Source organism: Crocuta crocuta, unplaced genomic scaffold (genome assembly GCF_008692635.1).
Source record: "Crocuta crocuta isolate KB4526 unplaced genomic scaffold, BGI_CrCroc_1.0 scaffold276, whole genome shotgun sequence".
Lineage (NCBI taxonomy): Eukaryota > Metazoa > Chordata > Mammalia > Carnivora > Hyaenidae > Crocuta > Crocuta crocuta.
This window is the reverse complement of record NW_027531270.1, coordinates 299205-317943: the sequence shown is the minus strand read 5'-3', so window position 1 is coordinate 317943 and position 18739 is coordinate 299205.

The window sequence follows — 18739 nt, the reverse complement described above, 5'->3', positions numbered from 1 at the left end:
AATTTTTTATGAGGAAAAAAAAATCCTTTGTATTCCAAACTAGCACCTGTGTTTGTCCCTTTGAGTTGGTTTTCCAGTGACTGTCATCAGTTCATATTAATTCATCCACTCTCTCATTGGATTCCCATCACTGTCAGTACAGATTTCTATGGGCCACTGCCAAGGTAATAGAATTGAGTTTGAGTATGAAGAAATGACTGCTTGCATTTCATATCATCATCGTCGTCGTCACCTTCATCCTTGAATATGGAAAGATAGTAGCAAGAGCAGTAAATACATTGTTGAAAAATACAGCTTCTGTTATCAAATAACTGCAATAACAACCAAAAATACTGACACTGATTTCATCCTCATTTCAACTTTATGAGATAGGTGATGTCATTATCTCCATTAAAAAAAATTGTTTTCAATGATTATTCTTCAGAGAGAGAGTGCGAGCAGATGAGGGGTGCACGTGCACACACACACACACACACACACACACACACACACACACAGAATCCAAAGCAGGTTCCAGGCTCTGAGCTGTCAGCAAAGAGCCCAACGTGGGGCTCGGGCTGATGAGCTGTGAGATCATGACCTGAGCTGAAGTCAGACGCTTAACCAACTGAGCCACTCGGCTGCCCCTAATTATCTCCATTTTAAAGAGAAATCTAAAGCACAGAAAAGTTACATGTGTTGCCCAAGGACATATGGGACCTGGTAAGTATCAGAACCAGGATTCAAAACAGGCAGGTTAGTAAAAAACAAACAAACAAAAAAAAAAACCAGGCAGGCTAGTTTCAGAGCACACAATCTTCACCACCAGGTTATGTTGCTATCAAGAAAAATAAATCAGTTCACTTAGGTAAGGACTCAACATTTCATTACTAGAGTTGGAAACAACTGAGCTTACTAGTCATAAGCAAATCTTTCATAACAATTTAGATGCATACCCAAAGATCCTCATAAAATTAAATCATTTTTCTCCAGCATAAAATAGGTATACATTGTCATAGGCAGAATTTAAAGTATTAGTGTAAGAGAAATACTAAATGAGTATTATATTAGAATTAGCTGTAATGCAGAAAAAGTTTGGAGATTTGGGACCAACTTTCTACTTGAGGACTTTAGCCTTTTTTCTGTCCTTTTTTTGTTATTCTACCTCTTTTTGGTAAGTACTGAGGATAAAATTTGAGCATATTAGTGTGAATAGAATTTTAAAGTATAAAAATATATTTATACAAGTTTAAATTAGACAAAATGTATTATTTTTAAAGTGTTATATACACACATACATAAATTAATCCCTATATATTGCTGAAGATAATGAGAAAAGATTGTTAACCATAAATTTTAAATATACATTGGGGGGTAAAGTAAAGTTGAAGGGTGGAAAAGCAAACTTATGAATTATACTAAGTAAGCATTATCTGTCAGACAGGGAAATCAGAAGAGAGAAGATGATGATAAGGGTCACCGTGGATAAATAAGGAAAATGTGACCACCATCCTAGGGAGACAGCCTCAGAGTTGGAGCTAATAATTCAGTCTTCTGGCTAATGACTGTGGTCACAACGACACCCCAATTCACACACAAAAGTTTGAACAAGTCTTTCCAAAGTGAAGGAGCTTCACCAAGACCTTCTACTGCGAAGGTCCTTAGGTATATTCCAATTTTTGGAGCAGCTATTTAATTTCCTATTCGGGCTCTACAGATTAATGGTTAAAAGCATAGTCTCTGTTACTAGAATGCCTGGTTCTAAATCCCAGGTCCCCATTTAGTAACAGTGCAAGTGGATAAGTCATTAAACTTTCAGCGTCACTTTACTTTTCTCATCTGTAAAATGGAAAGCTTACAATAGCCTACTTTAGATATTGGTGGTAACAGAACAAGGATAGACCTAAACACAGTCTGTGGCACATGGTAAGATTTTTAAAAACTGTTACCCCTTAACTATCATTATGAACCCAAAGAGCTGGAATTTTACAGTCATTTGAGGGATGTCCTTTGCTTAAATCTACAGAAGTAAGCCAAAAGGTAAAGAAGACATTATATACTTTTTTCTTTCTCTTTCTTTGTATTCTCTGAGTACAGAAAGGTAAGATGAAAAGTAATAAATACTGTTTTCAAAAGTTCTCAGAGTTCTTTCTTTAGGGAAAGAACTCTGGATCAAAACAATCTACAATAAGGAAAGTTAAGAAACTTTAATTAGGATTTTGAAATCCCCTTTATAAAAATGCCACTATTATTCATTTGGTGCTACCAGATATTTATTAAAGGCTTAAAAGGCTGCAGGCACTATTAGGGGACAGAATACAGGAAAAAAACAGGTCTCTCTCCTTAAGATACTCAAAATTGAATGAGGACACAGACCCAGGAACAACTACAATATCCCAAAATAATTGTTACATTGGAGGATTTTACAAAGTATAGTTGAATCCCAGACAAACAATTTTTTTAGAAAAATTAAGGAAGGCTCACACTAGTAGGTGCTTTCCAGACAGTCAGGAGACTTTCAGAGAGAACGAGAATAATCAAGGAACAGAGGTTGAAACTATAAATGTAAGAACTATAAACATAATTGGAGTAAAAGAGTGTATCAGAGGAGAGATGGAATATGAGTCCAAATGGACAATAATTGGAATCTGATCATAAACGGATTTCATATCATAAAAAAAAGTACAGAGAGAATGGATATCAGATGTACGTTTGAGAAAGCTAATTGTTTTAAGTTTATTTATTTATTTTGAGACAGAGACAGAGCATGCAAGCAGGGAAGGAGGAGAGAGAGAGAGAGAAGGAGAGAGAGAGAGAGAGAGAGAGAGAGAGAATCCCAAGCAGGCTCCATGCTGTCAACACAGATTCCAACATGGGGGTTGAACCCACAAACCATGAGATCATGACCTGAGCTGAAGAGCCAGATGCTTAACTGACTGAACCACCCAGGCGCCCCAAGAAAGCCAATTTTAATGACATGATGATTGACTAAAGTGTGTGGACAGAAGATGCAGGGATATTGAGGAGACGACTATTTGAGAGTCCAAGTATCTAATCAAGGACAGAAACAGCCAGGGTAGAGACGGATCTTAAGAAAAGTGTGTAAGACAATGAATACATTGGATCTGTTGACTAATAGATATTAGAAATGAGAAGGAGTGCCCATGAAACAACTCTGTGATGAGGAATGCAAGGAGGAGCTGTGTGCATGAGTCTGGGTTCAATGAAGAGATGGAATTTGTATGCCAATCTGAATAGAGAAAGGTGATGACACAGAATAATTAGCTAAAATGGTGGATAACCTACAAAAAGGAAAACAGAACTTTCAAGACTATAGACATGGCAGACATAGGGAGCAGCCTCTACCTCTTTTTCTGTCTGGGTGAAACATCTGAGAAAGCACCAAGTCTAGAAGAGGCCCCTGTCTTCCACCAAGGTCAAATTCCAGAAATTGATGAGCAGCCGTGGCCCAATGATGACCAAGGATTTTGCTGAACCCCAGCAGAACACACTGGGACTTCAATCTCTGAGGTTTTGGAGGAACCTGCCTGTGGGGAGATATCACATGGTTGAATTCACTGGAAAACTACGCCTGGGTGACTGAGGAAAGCTGCCCATGGGGAAGTCTTGCTGGAGCCTCTCAAAGGGAAGCAGCTATGAAAGACACTCCTCCCCACTGTATTACACTTCAACACTCTGTTCTGACAAAGCTTAACATCAAGACAGCTGGCAAAGGAGAGACGTTTACAGGTCCAGCTTTATTATCACAGAGAAGACAGTGAAGAGTGGATCTAGAGCTGAGAAGCAACAAATTGAAAACTAGTATGTTATGTGCAAGAAGAAATTTGTATTTCAGAAATTTTGACTTTGAGGTGTCTTTGGGGACACCCCTATTGGATACTGGTTCTTGAAATCTGAAGAGAGGTTTGAGTAGAGGTGCAGATTTTGAGAACGGATATGTGGCAGAAAGAACCTTGGGCATGGATGAAATTGTCTAAAGAAAAGGAGCTCTTTGAAGAGAAAAAATGCCAAGGACAAAGAAAAACAGCACATACTAAAAGGAGGCAGAGAAAAAAGAGCCCACAAAAGAAACCAGTAAATAAATCACAGAATACTAGATTTATGGTTAGAAATATGAGGAGAGAGTGTTGAATAACCCAAAGTGTTAGGTAAAATAAAAACCAGAAAATTTTCACCAGATTTGAAAACTAAAAGGTAAGCTTGATGAAAAATTATTCAGTATAAGGGTGATAGTCAAAGCCAAGCTGCATTGAGCCAGGTGTGAACAAGTGAGGAAAGAGAGACAGAAAACATACTTTTTCTTTAAGGTAGTAACTAAAAGAGGATGAAGTGTCAGTGGAGACGTGTCTTGTTTGTTTACTTGCTTCCTTTGCTTTGGTTGGGGGGGAGGGACAGAGAGAGAAAAAAGTGGTGTGAAAGACATTTGAGGATGTGAAAGAAACCAGTGAAAATTGAGACACAGGCAAGAGAGGAAATAATTGATGACGTAAATACTGGAGAAGGCAGCATACAGATTAAGGAATCAGAACCACAGAGAAGTGGAGATACCTCCTCCTCCTCAGGAATGTTTATTTCTAATTAGTAAACAGAAATAGACGGTGGAATCCCCCTCATCCTAACTTTGTGGTATTACCCAACTCAGAAACAAAAGATTCTTTAAATTTCAAGATTGAAGGGAACTCAGAGCAATGGTTCTCAAAATGGCAGCCCACTGACCAGTAACATCATAATGGGATGAGTAAAGCCCTCTTTCTGAGGATGCCTTAGGAGCTAACTTAAAAACAAGAAAAGGAGCCTACCTCAGGTCCTCTGGTGCTTCTCTTTTATAGAATCTGTCACCATGCTGCCATTATTTACTCACAGGTCTGTTTCTTCTGTTAGACTTTGAAATCTTCAACTCTGAGTATGACTCGTAGTTATACATTTAGTGACCAGCCAAGCACAATCAGTGTGAAATAGGTAAACAAATGAATAAATTAATCCAAGCCTCAAATGACAGCAACAACAATGAAACAACAAACAAAAAAACAAAAACAAAAAATAAAGAGAACCCAGGAGGCAACACTGAGCCTTCTTCAACCAAAGCAGACCCCCTTTCTCCTGTTTGACATATTCAACTCTCTTCTCCTATTTCATTCATAGAAGAATCTTGCTATAACATCATTTGAAAGCTTTGCTTTAGTCCAACTCATTTACTTCACAGATGAGGAGCCTGGGGAATTGAGAAGACAAGTGACTAGTTCAAAATGCTAGGGATACTCTATCACTAGAACATAGGTCTCAGGGTCATTATCAAAAACAAACCAATTAATTTATCAATTACCCAAAACTGAAACATTTATACTATTTTGCAATTATTTAAATTTTTGAGCTTATTTATTTTTTGAGAGAGAGAGAGAGAGAGAGAGAGAGAGAAATTCTCAAGCTGTCAGCACAGAGCCCAAAGAGGGGCTCAGACTCAAGAACGGTGAGATCATGACCTGAGCCAAAATCAAGACTCAGACACTTAACTGACCATCCACCCAGGCACCCCTGGACTACTTGCAATTTTAATCTAAATAATTTTGACCTCAACCTCACACCTTGTTTAGCATGGCATCCTACACCTTCATTCAAGAAAACTCAAGAGACCGTCTCTTTGTGACTTCTCTGTTTGCTCAACAGAAATGCATTCACAAGTAACTCTTCTAATGACCTTTGAGACTCATAAACAAGAACAAACCTCAAGGAACTGACTGGATGCACTGTGTTCTGCCACATCAATGTCTTATTTGAGCCTGATGATTTCTCTTGTAATAAAAAGAAAGTCCACAATTGCCCTTGGGAAATAATCCTCTGTGTCTTCTCACTTTTGCTATAACTAATCGAATGAAACAAAGTAAAACTTGCATGCTCTAACTTCAGGATTTGGGGAAGGAATTATCAAAATAAGGAGAATTTTGTAAAATATACATTCCCTTGTTGTAATCAAGATATCTTGATAAATTATTATTATCCCCAAGACAGTTTGTATATAAAGAAAGAAGTTCAAATGAAATGAACGCTGAATATATATACCAAGCCAAAAGTCAGAATGCCAGAGTTAAAGTATGTGTAGCATGCCCGAAAAACAAACAACCCAGTGAAGAAATGGGCAGAAGCTATGAACAGACACTTCTCCAAAGAGGACATCCAGATGGCCAACAGACACATGAAACGATGCTCAGCATCCCTCCTCATCAGGGAAATACAAATCAAAACCACACTGAGATACCACCTCACACCAGTCAGAGTGGCTAAAATGAGCAAATCAGAGAACTCTAGATGCTGGCGAGGATGTGGAGAAACGGGCACCCTCCTACACTGTTGGTGGGAATGTAAACTGGTACAGCCCCTCTGGAAAACAGTGTGGAGGTTCCTCAGGAAACTAACACTAGAACTCCCCTATGACCCAGCAATAGCACTGCTAGGAATTTACCCAAGGGATACAGAAATGCTGAGGCATAGGAGCACATGTACCCCAATGTTCATAGCAGCACTCTCCACAATAGCTAAAACATGGAAAGAGCCTAAGTGTCCATCAACAGATGAATGGATCAAGAAGATGTGGTTTATCTATACCATGGAATACTACATGGCAATGAGAAACAATGAAATCTGGCCATGTGTAGCAACATGGATGGACCTTGAGGGTGTTATGCTGAGCGAAATAAGTCAGGCAGAGAAGGACAAATATCATATGTTTGCACGTATAGGAGGATTAGGAGGAACTTGACGGAGGAACAAGGGGGAGAAGAAGGGCGGAAATGGTGGGGGAAAGGGAGAGAGGCAAACCATGAGAGACTCTTGAATGATGACAAAAACTGAGGACTGATGGATGTGGGGGGGAGGGGGGATGGGCATGGAGGAGGGCACTTGTGGGGATGAGCACTGAGTGTTATGTGGAAACTAATTTGACAATACACTATTTGTAAAAAAAAAAAAAAGTATGTGTAGTAATATCAGATAAGTTAGACTTAGAAGCAGAGTATTATCAAAGATAATAAAAATAATAAAGGAAGATATGAAAATCATAAAAATGTATAAACCTAAAATTGCAGAATTAAAGGGAGAAAAATACAATTCTACAATTAAATTTGGAGATGTTAATGGCCATCCTCATCTCAGCAATTGATAAACTATTTTCTTGTACTCATTCATACCTCAGTAAATATATAAGAAACTTTAAAAATAATCCAGCATTGGGAGAGAGTGGGCTGACTATAAAAGGAATAAGATTAGCCAGGGGTTGATAATTATTCAAGTTAAGAAATAAGTACATGGGACCACCTTGCACCTGCTCCTGCGCAGAGGAAGAGCAAGAGCAAAGGGGCTCCAGGCAGGGCATCACCAGAATTACCATCACAAAAATCAAATGTGAGCATGGATGTCCCACTCTACAGACGGTAAAGGAGAGTTATTTNTGTTATGTGGAAACTAATTTGACAATAAACTATTAAAAAAAAAAAGAAAGAAATAAGTACATGGGAATTTATTAGAGTCAATTTTTATATACACTGGAAATTTTGCTTCAACAAATGTTTCCAAATCTCTAAATAAAGCTTAGTAAAATACAATCTTGATTTCTTGTAAACCCTGTAGACAGAAGTTAAGTTTCTAGCCATAGTAGTTGTTCAGCTTAGTCTCCATTTTGCTGACCATATTACAATGTGGCATACATATGCTAATTCATATTTTGTAAGATTTTGTAAATGAATCAGTCCAAAGCACAGTGACACTGGAGGAGGGGGAACTGTGATCAAGAATTAGTTTTAGAGATTATTTGTGATTATAAGTTAGGGGTATTAAAAAAAAAGAAAGAAAATCCCTAAGTTGGAAATAGGCAAATGAATGACCATATCTTTTTCCTTTTTTTGAAAAAAACTTTTTAATTTTCTAAAATTTATTTCTGAGAGAGAAACAGCATGAGAAGGGAGACAGGGAGATACAGAATCTGAAGGAGGCTCCAGGCTCTGAGCTAGCTATCAGCACAGAGCCCAACTTGGGGCTCAAACCCACAAACTGTGAGATCATGACCTGAGCCAAAGTCGGATGCTTAACCGACTGAGCCACCCAGGTGCCCCAACCATACTTTTTTTCAGTGTCATGCTGGAACTTGTCTAACAAACATATCCAAGATTTGTTTCATTCTCTAGTGAATGTATCTTTGTATGCTTTACTATTTACTATTGATTAGAATATTTTAGGGGTGCCTGGGTGGGTGGCTCAGTTAGTTAAGCGTCTGACTTTCGCACAGGTCATGACTTTGAGCCTCACATTGGGCTCTCTACTGTCAGGGAGGAACCTGCTTCAGATCCTCTGTCTCCCCCTCTCTCTGTCCCTTCTTCCCTCCCTCCCTCTCTCTCTCTCAAAAATAAATAAACATTTAAGAAAAAAAGAATATTCTACAACTCTGTGGAGAGACGTTACCTTGAACAGAATTTACAATGATGCAAATGGTTCTTTTCCAATAACAAAGTTTGTGTAGTTGAGATTTTAATCTAGTAAAGATGAAAATGACTCCTAATTAAAAAATAGAAAGACAACCCCAAATATTACACTTTAATCTTTCTTTAGGATATTAACTGGTTTTGTATCTAATTTGCCAATCCTTTACTCAGTATTCATTCTTTCAGTCACTATATTTTTCTCTACTATACTCCTCTGAAACAGATTTACCATACTTTTGGCTCAGTCATTAAAAAGTTAGATATAATAGCCAAGATACGAAAACAATCTAAGTGTTCATCTAAGGATGAATGGATAAAAAAATGCAGTATGTGTATGTGTGTATACACGCACACGTGCACACACACACACACACACACACACACACACCCCACAGGAATAATAATAAAAAAAGAGATCTTGCCATTTGCCATTTGTGACAACATGGTTAGAACTTGAGGTTATTATTCTAAGTGAAACAAGTCTGACAGAGAAAGACAAATACCATATGATCTCACTTCTGTGTAGAGTCTTAAAAAAAAAAAAGGCTCATAGATAACAGGAGTAGATTGGTGATTCCCAGCTGCATGGTTGGGAGAATAGGGGTATGAAGGAGGTAAACAGGTACAAACTTCCAGTTATAAAATAAGTACATCATGGGAATTTTTTAAAAGTTTAATCTTTATGTGCTCATTTTTAGAAAATAGTCTTAAATGCCCAAATCCTGCCTTGCATCAGAAATATTATTCCTCCATAAAAATCTCATGGAGAGACAGAAGCAAAGGGGACACAATTATTTTTAGCTCATTTTGTACCCAAAGCCCAAGTGCAGGACTGTATGGTAAACTGGGTTTAAGGCCTAAGGAAAATCTTCTTCCTTTCACCCAACCCCAAATCTCAATTGTATTATTAAGCAGCCACCCCAGCTCTTATAAATGAAGAGAGTGAGGTGGCCAGACTTGCCTTTTGGGTCACCTTGCCACCTGGAAGAGAGGAAAGGCCCACACTCATGGGTGACCTTTTAGCAAACACTCACACTTTGGTAAATGTGACTAAATCAGTATTCTGAAATCTGTTAAATTAACCACGATGTGGTACTTTGGTACAAGGAGGATCTGAAGAAGCAGCCGAAGTGCTCGACTTAGCTAATCCCCTATGTACCTACCACCCACCAGCAAGACTGATATGACCAAGTCCTGGAAAAGGTTATAATGTAGTTGCACAGCCAGACTTTCTGCTGCTTAATGGGAAAGCTACGGAATCAGAATCTCTAGGTTAAAGGAAGGCAAGTCACTGTGGCCAGGGGTGTTTAGACTAAAATTGGATACATAAAATATAATAATATTTTCTGGTATTTGCTTTTTGTTCTTTTTTTTTTTTTTTCAAAGAAGTAAATAAAGGAATGTATCAAATGGGCTCTGAAGAGAGGAAGGGTTCAGGGTCTATCCTGGGATACCAATTCTAATTCTTAAGAGTGTAAGTATAGGAACAATGATGTTAATCCAAACTACATGCATGTTTAAATTGACTATGAAAAGGAGAAGAGAGGGGAGGGGGTGGCGGGGCAGGAGGCCCCGAGGCCTAAGAGGAGTTCTAACACACACTGACAGCACACGTGCACTCCCTGGGAGAAGGGAAGGCCTCGCCCCCAGCAGTCAGGCCCTCTCACAGGCGTGCCCGCAAGGCACTTATGATGGATGGCTCTCTAGACATTCCAGTGCTTGAAGTTTAGCAAATCTGAACAGCCCTCCAGACATCAACATTAACTCCCCAGATACTTGTGTTTATCTTCTTCTCAAACAAATTGGACTGTAAGAAAGAAAATAAAGGGCAATGTCAGGGAAGATGTGTGTTTTCAGTTGGGGAGAAGAAAAGAGCATGTTACAGGGTTTGAATCCCTGACTAAGCAAACATTTATGCTAGGTATTGTGTGCAGGGCCCATAACCATCAGTGGAAAGCCTGGAAGCCAGTCCTGGCCAAGACACTAGCTGTCTTGGGCAAGCCGTTTAACCACTCTGCTCTTGTTTCCATATCTGTAAAATGAGCAAATCAAGCCAAGAGAACCATCTCCCAGTTTCCTTCCAGCTCTAAGGTATTAAATACTAAATGCCCTGAGCACAAGTGAAAGAAATTAAACTTAACAAAAGAATAGGAAAGGAGTAGGGTTTAATTTTACATCAATAAATCAGCAACACTCATTGGATCCCCCTCTTTAAGTTCTTTACGTTCTGAATAGAAACCAAGATGTATTAGAGAGCGGGACTTAGGATCATAGTCATAATGCTGAAAAAGAAAATGGGAGGGAAAAAACCAACCCGTGGTCATTGTTTTATTAATGGATGCTGCCTCCTGTAGTTCAAGATCAACACAGCGCTTGAGCAAAACCGTCTCCTAATGGCAAAACCAAACACCCATCACGTTTTGTTTTACTAGCCTGGTTTTTCAGAGTTTTTGTTTCTTGTTTTTTAAGTTAGGGTGGTGGAAAGAAAATACAATATGAACTTAACGTTTTTTTAAAGTTCGCAAGCATCTGAATGAAAATGTTTCCTCTAAATGCTAGCCCTGACTGAGCCTGCATTTGGTTCCCTTCACACATTCTCTGGAGCCTGGTTTCCTTCTCTGTGCTTTGTGCCACCTGGTTCCCAGCTGAACAAAGAACAATCCATCCCATTTTGCATTAGTCTTGCTTGAAGAGTTCATAAGAAAACAGTGATACCAAATGTGGCAGTCTCTTGAGAAAGTGTAATTACACAGAAACAAATAGGGTATGTGTTAGCCTAAATATGTCTGGAGTGATTTATTATTTTTGTTACAGTTCAATAAGTTTTTGTCTTTGATGTGGAGCTTTTCATTGAGGAAAGCGTATGGTAAATTCTAACAGTAAAATAAGCACTATAAGAGCATGGACTCTGGAGCCAGACTGCCTGGGTTTGAAATCCAGCCCCAGCCCTTATTAGTTATGTGGCTTGGGTTAATTTGCTTCACCTCTCTGTGCTTCATTTCCTCAGCCATCAAACAGGGGTAATGGTAACACTTATCTCCTACATATCTCATGAATTCATCTTTGCAAAGCCCTTAGAACAATAGCTGGCATGAGTCAACGCTACGTGAGTATTTATTAGTACTAATAAATATTCGTTAAATAAATAAGCTAGGGGAGGAGGAAGATCTGAATCCTTACTTACTCATATACCTTCCCTTTCATAACTACCATCCATATCTCTCTTCTGCATTTTTCTATTCTGTAACAATCCTCTCCTTTTCTCACATATACTCTTTCTTGGCTCCCACCATTATATAGAAAATAAGAATCAAAGAACCATAGGGCAGAAAAGTATTTCTACTGGGGTTAGTCCTTTCATCTACAAGGGAGAGGAACTGAGACCCAGAGAGATTAATTGACATGTCTATAGTCCAACAACTAATGAAGGGTCACTTCTTATCAGACATTTAAAAAGCTCCTTGTCCGGGTCCCTGGATGGCTCAGTAGGTTGAGCCTCTGAATTGGGCTCAGGTCATGATCTCACTGCTTGTTCGAGCCCTGCTTCAGATTCTGCTGACATGCTGATAACTCACAGCTCAGAGCCTGGAGCCTGCTTCAGATTCTGTCTCTGTCTCTCTGCCCCTCCCCTGCTCATGCTCTATGTCTCTCAAAATTATATAAATAAATAAATAAATAAATAAATAGCTCCTTCTCCAAAGCACATTACTCCTGATACTGAACTTCCCCATTATGTCCACCTCCCTAGGCCCCTCCCCTCCTTCCTTCCCTCCCCACCTGTCTCAACTACACCTCACCCCAGTGGAGGGCTAGAAACTGAGTATCTTGCTCAAGTCTGTTCTTAATGACCTTTCTAATCTGGTTGCTTGAATTCCCTTTTGCTGGCATAAATAACATGCCCATAGTTCGAAAATAAAAATGGAAATGCAGGCTAGGATTAGAGGGGGCATTTTTTTTTTACTTTTTCTTTTTTAAGTGTTATATGAATGAAGAAAACATAAAATTTCAATCACAGGCAATTTTGCATTTAGAGAATAAACTTTCTTGAAAAAAAATGAAGGTACCTGAAATTGGTACTGTTCTAGAATTCAAATATATGCCATCCCATACCTATGGGTATACACCGCACACGCAACTGAAAGGGCACACATCTTCAAGCCTCTGGAATCTTGCTGGTTTCTGTGTTGTGTTCTTTCAATTCTCTCACCGCCAGTCACTCGGGCGGCAAGGTATATACATCAGCATAATTTAATTATTTATCATCATTTATTGAGTAACTACTATCTGCAAAGAATCTGGTGAATGCGTTAAACAAACAAACAAAGCCTAGCAGTGTAGTTTATGGTTTAGTGGGATAAACAGGAAAACCGACAGTAAGTTTAAGTGTTAAATATGGAGAAAAACACACAAAAGTATCCATCACCAGAGCCTTGTCAGGAGTTAATTGTACAAACAAAGACAGTCTAATCCAGTCTGGTTGGGTGACATAAAAATAATTAATAAATACACATACACCAGTGAGATCACTGCTGCAAAGATGATGATCAGGGGCTCTCATAGATGAGAAAAAGGAATGGGGGTGGGGAGGGAGGCTAATTTATTTGGATAATCTAGGGGAGGTTCTCTGAAGAAGTGGTCTGAGTTCACTGCAACCCAAAGAATGAGTTGAGTAAAAAGTGATCCAGGCAGAAGAACAGCATGAATGAAGTCCTGATTGAGTAAAGAGCTTGGTGCTACTGTGCTTAGGGCTAAAAGGAGGCCAGCTGTGCCTCCTGGATGTGAGCCACAGGAGATGGTGCAAGATGAGCCTGGTGAGAGAGGCACGGGTGAGTGCCCACAGAGTCTCAAAGACAATGTTAAGGGTATTTTATCCTAAGCAATGGGGAACTCTTGAAAGATGATAAGCAAGGACATTACATGATCCTATTTGCATTAGAAATTTTTTTAATGTTTATTTATTTTTAAGAGAGAGAAAGGCAGCACATGAGCAGGGGAGGGGCAGAGAGAGAGGGAGACAGAATCCCAAGCAAGCTCCCAGCTCCAAGGTGCCAACACAGAGCCCCATGTGGGGCCCAAACCCATGAACCATGAAATCATGACCTGAGCCAAAGTCAGATGCTTAACTGACTAAGCCAACAAGGTACCCATTTTCCTATTTCCACTTTAAATAAATGAATATGATTATTGGGTGGAGAACAGATTACAGAGGAATATGGGTAGAAAGAGGGAGACCAATTAGGAAGTTCTTCCAGTGGTACATGGAGGGATAATAATGGATTAGACTAAAATAAGAAGGCAGTGAAGACGTGGGAGAAAATTGACCAATTCAAGACCTATTTTGGGGTTGAAGATATATATAATTCATTGTGATAAATTGCAATAAGGATGATGTTCATTTGAAGGACACTTTCAAGTTTTTGGCCTAAGTTTTCTTTCTTAATTTCACTCAGGTTTTTTTCTTCATTCTCTGGTCATCTTTCTTATGTCCCTGGTACACTGCAAAAAAAAGTAAGATAATTAAACCAAGCTATACCCTTAAAGTTTGCAAGCTGTAGAACTTCACATTGGATAAAAATGCAGGCCAGGCCTATCAATGTGTTTTCATTATGCTTTGAGATTTTCCAGGATTTGCCAAGATATTTCTTAGGATCCATGGCTTAAACTCTACCAACAGAATATCCATTTGGCCATATACAGCATTCCATCTCGCAAAATTTTCCAGTCAAAATGCATATATTCTAGGCAAGGTAAACACTATGTATCATTCACTAACTTTAGGAAGAAGTATTTTAGAGATAGCTGGGAGGAAGTCTTTCCTTGGGTTATATCATAAGGTTGGGAAATGTGAAAGAGAAAGAGGAAGGCCATTGAAAAAGGAAGTGGAGGACACCAACTTTTGGCTTTTTCAGAGGTTGGCTAATGACCAAACTTGGATGTCACTTATTGATTAGAATGTTATTCTTGGGATTTGCATACATGAATATTCAGGTGGGTAATTAATTGAAGCAAATAAGAAAGGTACATCTAGTATAGATTGGAGCATAGTTAACAGTAGAGAAGAAACCATGCTGTATTTACAAACATGGCTACAGCATTATTTTGTGATGTTCTCTTCTCCACACATTGAAAGAAAGATCAAGAGTGAAAGTGAAATGTTGGAAAAGTACATCCAGTCACAAATTTGGAAAAAGAAGGTGCATGGAGCACTTAAAGACAAAGTCTTTAAAGTAAAAACAGTAATTATTGCAAGCTGAGAGAAATTCACCAACGACAGAGACCCCCCCAAAAAAAATCAGTATATAAAATGATTTATACAGTAAAATTAATATAGTAGAAAACTTGAAAACTTATAAGCCATTATACTAACTTAATAGTTCAATTATTTCATTCATTTATTCATAATTCAAAAACAATTAGTTGAAACTTTGCTATGTACATATCTGAGACTTTTTTCCCTTTTTTTAATGTTTGTTTATTTTTGGGAGAAAGAGAGAGCATGTACACTTGCACACAAGGTTCCACGCTGTCAGTGCAGTGGCCCACACAGGGTTTGATCCCACGAACTCTCAGATCATGACCTGAGCTGAAATCAAGAGTCAGATGCTTAATTGGCTCGGCCACCCAGGCACCCTGATATCTAAAACATTTAATCATTTGCTCCTTCACTGAACCATTCTAGTAACTGTTTATTAAAAATCTGCCACTTCCTGTAGATGCCGAAGTCAACAAGACTGATAAAATCCCTATCCTCATTACAGCTTACATTCTAGAGGGAGAAACAGACAATAAAAATGTCCTCAATAAATAGGTAAAAATTTTAGATAGTTCTAAGTTTGATCAAGTGGAAATGGGATAGAGTATAACTAGGTAAAAGAACAGAGGAGATAAAGAATATTGCAGCTCAGGTCAGTGAAGGTCACATAAAAGACGTAATATTTAAACTGAGATCTGAATGAGAAGAGAGTGGCCATATGAATATGTGGGGAATGAGCATCCAAGCAGAGGGAAAAGCAATGGCAAAGACCTCAGGTGGGTAAAAGCCCCATACATTTAAGGGGCAAAATAAAGCAGAGGTGGCTGGACAGTCATGACTAATTATGGGAAGGTGGTGGGGAATTTGGCGAAGAATCACAGACAATGGATTCAGAGGCAGACACTGGGGGCCCTGAGAAACATGGTATTGCATTTAAATTGTATTCTATTCATGAAGAGAAACAATAGGAGGGTTTTAAGCAAGATTTGATGCCATCTATGATCTGATTTATTGTGGGAGAAACAGATTTTTTAGAAGATTTGTTCCTCATTCAGGAGGTACTGAGGAGCTCAGAGGTGCAGTCTTGGCCCAAGTCATGTGGAGAATTATAGAAATCCATGGGGTGGGGGGAATCAAGTCATCTGGTGAGCTTTCAAAGCAGATTCAGCCTAAGAAAGTAAGAAAAAGAGAGTAAACAGAATTCCATGAACACAGGATACAATATACATGGACAGGGGAATTAGAGCAGGTTAGAATTAGTGAAGGAAAGTGAAGACACAACACAGTGAGGTCTGAGCTGGAGTAGAACCAAACAATTCATAGAAGGCTTTGAATATATACTGGGATAAAAAACGTGGACTTTATCCTTTGGATAAGATATAAGATGATTTTAAGTAGCATGGTCAAAAAGTCCAATCGATAATTTAAACACAATAACCTGAGGCATTGTCAAAATCAAATTTTAAAACAGGAATAGATGCAGAAGGAATGTTACCAGGCTGATGAAATAATCCAGAAAGTAGTTGATCAGAACCTGAATGTAGTTGTATTGGTAGCAATACTAATAATAGCTTGAACATATTGAGGCAGTGGCCCTGTTCTAGGCACCATTTTAAGCAGTTAACAGCTATTAATTCCTTTAATGCTCACAAAAATCCTGTAAGGTAAAACTTATTACTATCCCCATTTTACATATAAGGAAACTAAGGTAGAAAATAGATAATTTGCTTAAGAGTAATACAATAATACAGTAATAAAGCTAGTAACCAATAAAGCTTAAGAATGAGGGGAAGGAATCCAAGAAATATTTAGGGGGAAAAGCATTTCAAGAAATACCTAAGGAAAAAAATAGCAACATTTTGTAAGTAGGAAATATTAAGAAAAATTTCGCATTTCCAATTGGGCCTTGGGTGTTTGACTATGGCATTTAGATAGAAAAAGCATAGGTAAGAGACCAGAAAGTCTGTGAGAAGTGAATAATTCGGCAGGAGATTTTGAGGCACCTGAGTAATTTCTAAATGGGTGTAGTAAGCAGGAATTTGGTAAAGTAGTTGAAATCAAAGGATGAAGGTAAAAAATTGTAAGGCACTGAGTATATAAATGGGAATAAAAAACATAAAAAACTAACAGAAAAGGTACATTTATCAACAGCATAAATAGAAAAGGAGATTATTGGGATTCAGTAAGCATCTGTTTCTTCTCTAAGAAATCAGCAGTCCTTACAGTTTTAGGTATATTCTTAGGTCAGGGGGAAAAAAAAACCAGAGTATTTATGGTCAATTTAGAGGAAGAATATGTGCAGTTTTTTAGTTGCTTACAGTTTTTAAAGAAAACTTTACCCTAAAGCCAATATATATTTTAGAGTTCAACTAACTAAAATATTTCAACCTGTAGAGTTTTCTGAAATTGATGATGGAATTCTGATTACAGATTTACTTAAGAGTGGAAAATTGGTGGGTAGAATTTTATTTTAAGGTATAAAATATGTAAGAATCATTTTTCTGGAAACTACCAATAATTCTTGGTTTGTGAGGGAACCAAAGTGATCTCCTGAACATGTTCTCTAATCCAAGGACTCTGTGTCTCAATCAGAGAAAAGATGGAGCAGAAAAGCAAAATGATAGTTTAGGATATAATGGTAAATAAACCTACCAGCTTACTCTTATATTTACCAATATATTTTACAAAGTACTATGGCTGCATAATGCCTACATCCAGATGTTCCATTTCCAATCACTAATCAGACAGGCACATATATACATATAGTTCATCCTTGAACAACACAGGGTTTAGGAGTGCTGACCCCTGCACAAAATTTTACATAAAAAATTTTATTCTCCAAAATGTAACTACTAATAGCCTACTGCTTACTGGAAGCCTTACTGCTAATATCAGTCAATTAATACTTATTCTGTGTGCTCTATGCATTATATATTAAGGTAGAAAAGATAAATTATTATTAAGAATCTTAAGGAAGAGAAAATGCATCTACAGTACTATAATGTATTAAGTAAAAAAAAAATCCACGTGTAAGTGGACATGTGTAGTTCAAATCTGTGTACTTTCTAACTTATGTCTGTCCTTTTTATTCAGGTCTCTTATCACCTCCTATTACCTGTTTTTCATTTATTCTGAATCTACTTCTCAAATTCAGGCACTGAAAGTTAATAGAATATTTCACATGGGCTGGGAGATGAGATAGGAGTATGATACAGTCTTTGCTCTAGAAATACTCAGTCTGGTGGAAGGAACAAATTAGGTCCTGCTAATCTCTCTCCTTGATAACTATATACTTCTTTCTGTTTTTCTGCTTCCTTTGACAAAGAAAAGGCCATCCTTGAACAACCAGTAAGGTACCCAGATCATACTTTTTAAAATTTGTATTGTTTTCTATAATACTAAGAATCCAGTAATGCTCCCTTTCATTGAATACACAGCATTTACTAATTAAATTTTTGTAATGTTTGTTTATTTTTCAGAGAGAGACAGAGACAGAGATAGAGTGCAAGCATGGGAGGGGCAGAGAGAGAGGGAAACACAGAAACCAAATCAGGCTCCATGTTCTGAGGTGTCAACACAGAGCCCAATGCAGGGGTCGAACTCACAAACTGTGAGATCATGACCTGAGCCAAAGTCAGATGCTTAACTGACTGAGCCACCCAGGTGCCCCCACAGCATTTATTCTTTAACCAATATATTTGGCTATTAACTGTTTATGGTCCTGTAATATCCCTTATATCACCATTCCTTATATGTCACTTTCAGATTTTATCATTTGTGTACATCTTATTTCCCCAACTGGCTGACAAACTGAAGCCAGCCATCTTATTTTATTCTTGCTTGTACCTTTCTACCAAGCTGAAAGAATTCCTTGAAAGTAGAAAGTCTCAATAATTATTTCTTGACCAATAAAACTATTTCAAGACAAGATTAGTTCACTCATTTATTTATTCAGTCAAAAATCATTCACCATTTACTATGCGTCAGCCATTTCTCTGGAAATGTAGCAGTGAATTCT